Raw genomic sequence first — 3,882 nt, 5'->3', positions numbered from 1 at the left:
GGAGAGAGAGTGTGCGCGCGTCAGCCGCTACTGGTGGATTCTACTTTACCACTGTTACCTCTGTCATTGCCAAGAAAGACAGTAAGTTCCACTCAGAGAGAGGGAATGAGAGAGAGACAGGGGGAAGAGAGATAGTGAGCGAGAGCACGTGGCATGAGTGACGGAGAGCACGTGAGTGCCAGAGGGAAGAGAGAGAGCACGCGCGCGTGTGCGAGTGCCAGAGGGAAGAGAGAGAGCACGCGCGCGTGTGCGAGTGCCAGAGGGAAGAGAGAGAGCACGCGCGCGTGCGCAAGTGCCAGAGGGAAGAGAGTGCACATGTGAGTGACAGAGGGAGAGCGTGAGTGAGTGAGATCGAGCGAGAGACAGAGCGTGAGCTTGAGAGAGAGAGAGTAGTGTGGGGGGAAACGGTGTGGTGGCGGGGTGGCCAGGTCAGGTATTGGGTTGGAGGAGGCAGCTGTTTGTCTGGGAGGGGATATTGACTCTTAACGTCTGCCACTCTGTTCTAGGGGTTACCTGGTGACGGCTCCCTCAGTTTTTCGAGCAGGCCTGAAGGGGGTGGTCAGTGTCACAATTTTTAATCCAGTGAAGGAAACGAATGTCCAGGTCCAGCTCGTCACCAAAGGGGCAGTCGTCGCTCATGGTCATGGCTCTGTCTTTGGTAAGTTCTCTGTGTGAATTTGAGAGAGTTCCAGCTGATCCCTGTTTGTTTACTAAAAGATCATCTTATGAAACTGATTGCAGAACGTTTGTCATTTAAAAATGTTGTGTTTTGTGTTTTTCTTGCAGAAAAAGGGACAGTCACATTAAAGGTAAGTTTTTCAGTGATTTTATTGTCAGAGAAAGATTAAAAAAAGTAACCAAAAGTTTTGGCAAAGTTTATTTCAAATGAAACAAAGAACCACAGATGTTGGAGACCTGAAACAAAACAGAAATTGCTGGCAACTCTCAGTAGATCTGGCAGCATCTGTGGAGAAAAAAAAAAGTTAACCTCTGAGTTTCACCATCAATGTTTTTGTTTGATTATTTGTAATGAAATTGACAAACATTTGTGTCACCTTCTGATTCCATTCACACTGTCCCAGCCTCTCTCCTCCGTCACTGCTTCTCACTATATTTCCCTCTCACTATATTTCTTAATGCCTTTCCCTAACCCACCAACAAGCAGGAGAGGGCCATTTATAGAATCCAGACTCATGCAGCACTGAAACAGACCCTTTGATCCAACTGGTCCATGCTGACCAACTTTCCCAAACTAAATTAGTCCCATTTGCCTGTGTTTGGCCCATATTCCTGTAAACCCTTCCTGTTCATGTACCTATCCAAATCTCTTTTAAATGTTTTAATTGTACCTGCATCTACCTCTTCTTCCAGCAGTTCATTCCACCCTCTGTGTGGAAAAAGTTACCCCTCAGGTCCCTTTTAAGTCTTTCCCCTCTGACCTTAAAAATGTGCCCTCTAGTTTTGAACTCTCCTACCCGATGGAAAGGACTTTTGCTATTCACTTTATCCACGCCCCTCATGATTTTGTAAAAGGTCACCCTTCAACCTCCTATGCTCCGGGGGGAAACGTGCTCCAGCCTCTCCTCAAAACTCTTCAGTTCTAGTAACATCCTTGTAAATGTTTTCCGTGAGAAAATTCTAGAAATCTTTCCAATTTAACATCATCCTTCCTATAACAGGGAGACCGCAACGGTATACAGTACTTCAAAAGTGACATCACCAATGTCTTATACAGCTGCACCATGATGTCCTAACGTCTATACATCAATGTTCTGACCAATGAAGCCTAGTGTGCCAAACACTGCCTCCACCACCCTGTCTACCTGTGACACCATGGTTAAGGAAATGTGTACTTGCACCCCTACGTCTCTCTGTTCAATAAAACTCCCCAGGGTCCTACCATTAACTGTGTAAGGCCTGCCCTGGTTTGTCTTACAGAAATGCAACACCTTTAGCCCCTTGAATTTTCTCCATTGTTAAATAAAATTATGGCTAATCTGACAGTAGCCTGCAATCCACATTACCATGGATAGACAGTAATCTTTAACCCTCTTGCTTTATAAGAATCTATCTACCTCTGCCTTAATATTCAGATACTTTGTTTCACTTCCTTTATCTGGAAGAGAGTTTCAAAGACTTGTGACCCTCACGAGAGGAAATAAAATCACCACATCTCTGTTTTAAATGGGCAGCCCAGATTTTGAAGAGTTGACCCCGATTTCTAGATTTTTCCAAATGAGGCAATATTCTTTCCACATCCACCCCGTCAAGCCCCCTCAGGTTCTTGTATGTTTCAATCCAGTAAGCTCCTTGCCCTTCTAACCTCTGGCAGATTTAAACCTAGCCCTCACAAACCCACCCATTTAAGGTATTTGTCTAGTAAACCTCTGAGCTGCTTTTACACCATTCAAACCCTCACTTAAATGAGGTGACCAGTACTGTACACGAGCTCTGCAACCTCTCCCCATTCAGATAATATGCTTCTTCCTTTATTCTTCTTACCAAAATAGGTAATTTCACATTCTCACAGGTTATACTCCAGAGACTGTGTTTGTAGCAAATACCCCTTCCCTATTCTCAATGTTCTAGGGGCATGAGGTCAAAGCTTGCTATGACAGATGGTGAACTTTGAATTCAATAAAAAAAAAAGTGTTAGAATAGGCCATTCGAGCTTGTCAAGTCTGCACCACCATTCAATACAATTGTGGCTGATCGAACACTTCATGCCTTTTACTCATCCCCTCCCTCTAACGCTGTATGTGATTGATAATCTGAAATTTATCAGCCACTACTTCAAATATACTCAGATTGGAATTCTCAACCACTGAGGGATGTGGAAGTTCAAAGTTTCACAAATCCTTCCCATAAAAATATTAGCTTCATCTCAGTCCGAATTAGCAAGCATTTCCCCCTTATTGTTTTTTTTTTAAATTGTGCTTCCCAGTTCTAGATTCCCAACCAGAGGAAACATCTTAGCTGCATCTGCATATTCCTTTTAGTATTTTGTAAATATCAGTGATATCACCTCTCATTCTTTAAAACTCCAGAGAATACAGACCAATCTCTCTCTATAGACAGTCCTGGGAATCAGTCTGGTGAACCTTTACTGCACTATCTTTCCTGAGAGGAGGAGACCAAAATTTACACACTACTCCAGATGTGCTGTAGACATGTTCCTGTTCAATTGAAGGAAGATTTTTCTCCTCCTGTACTCTAATCTTCTGACAATAAAGGCTAACATTCCATGAGCTTCCTAATAGCTTGCTGCACCTGCATGTTAACCTTTTGTGACTTATCGACAAGGTCACCCAGGTCCTTTTGTACATCTACACTTCCCAATCTCTCTCCCATTTGAGAAATATTCTGTCCATTTATTTCTCCTTCCAAAGTGCATAACCCCACATGCTTCCACGTTGTATCACATCTGCCATGTCCTTACTTGAAATAACTGCAAAGAGGCTGGTATCCTGTCACTAAGTCACCTTTTATTTACATGTGCAAAGTGCATGGGCTGCAACCAGCCAGCTCTGAGCCAGTCCCTAGAATCAAGAGACTCTCTGACACTCCTGTTTATATCTGTCAGCCAGGATTCCCTGATAGGGGTTGTTACCTGAGCCAATCAAGGATCTGAGTCAATGAGATCCACTTGGCCCTGGTTCCGGTCACTACATTACCCCCCACCCCCAAAAGTCCTGGGATGGAGACCTGTTCTTTCTCTTAGAGCTTCTCTTGTGTCTGGAGTATCTTGGGAGTGTGTCTTCCTCTTCCAGCGGTAATGGTATCGAGGCTGCATCCATCTCGGACTCAGAGATTTCCTAGACACTAGACGGAGGAGGAGAACCTATAGTTTCTGACAGGCCTTCTGGCTGTTCTCAGGGTCCA

The 3,882-nt window shown here is 44.2% G+C and overlaps 1 long non-coding RNA gene across 1 annotated transcript in view; it reads left to right on the top strand.

Moving 5' to 3' along the window:
• The first annotated feature begins 15 nt into the window (after positions 1–15).
• The window catches only part of LOC125482244, an 8,515-nt gene continuing 4,648 nt past the window's right edge, over positions 16–3,882 (top strand). Inside the window, exons 1-3 of the long non-coding RNA XR_007261582.1 lie at positions 16–81; positions 507–658; positions 787–809. This is a non-coding gene — a long non-coding RNA (uncharacterized LOC125482244). The remainder of the gene's footprint in view (positions 82–506; positions 659–786; positions 810–3,882) is intronic.

This window comes from Rhincodon typus, unplaced genomic scaffold (genome assembly GCF_021869965.1).
Source record: "Rhincodon typus isolate 14 unplaced genomic scaffold, sRhiTyp1.1 hic_rhity00007612, whole genome shotgun sequence".
Lineage (NCBI taxonomy): Eukaryota > Metazoa > Chordata > Chondrichthyes > Orectolobiformes > Rhincodontidae > Rhincodon > Rhincodon typus.
The sequence above is the reverse complement of the archived record's forward strand: the minus strand, read 5'-3'. Positions and strand labels throughout refer to the sequence as shown.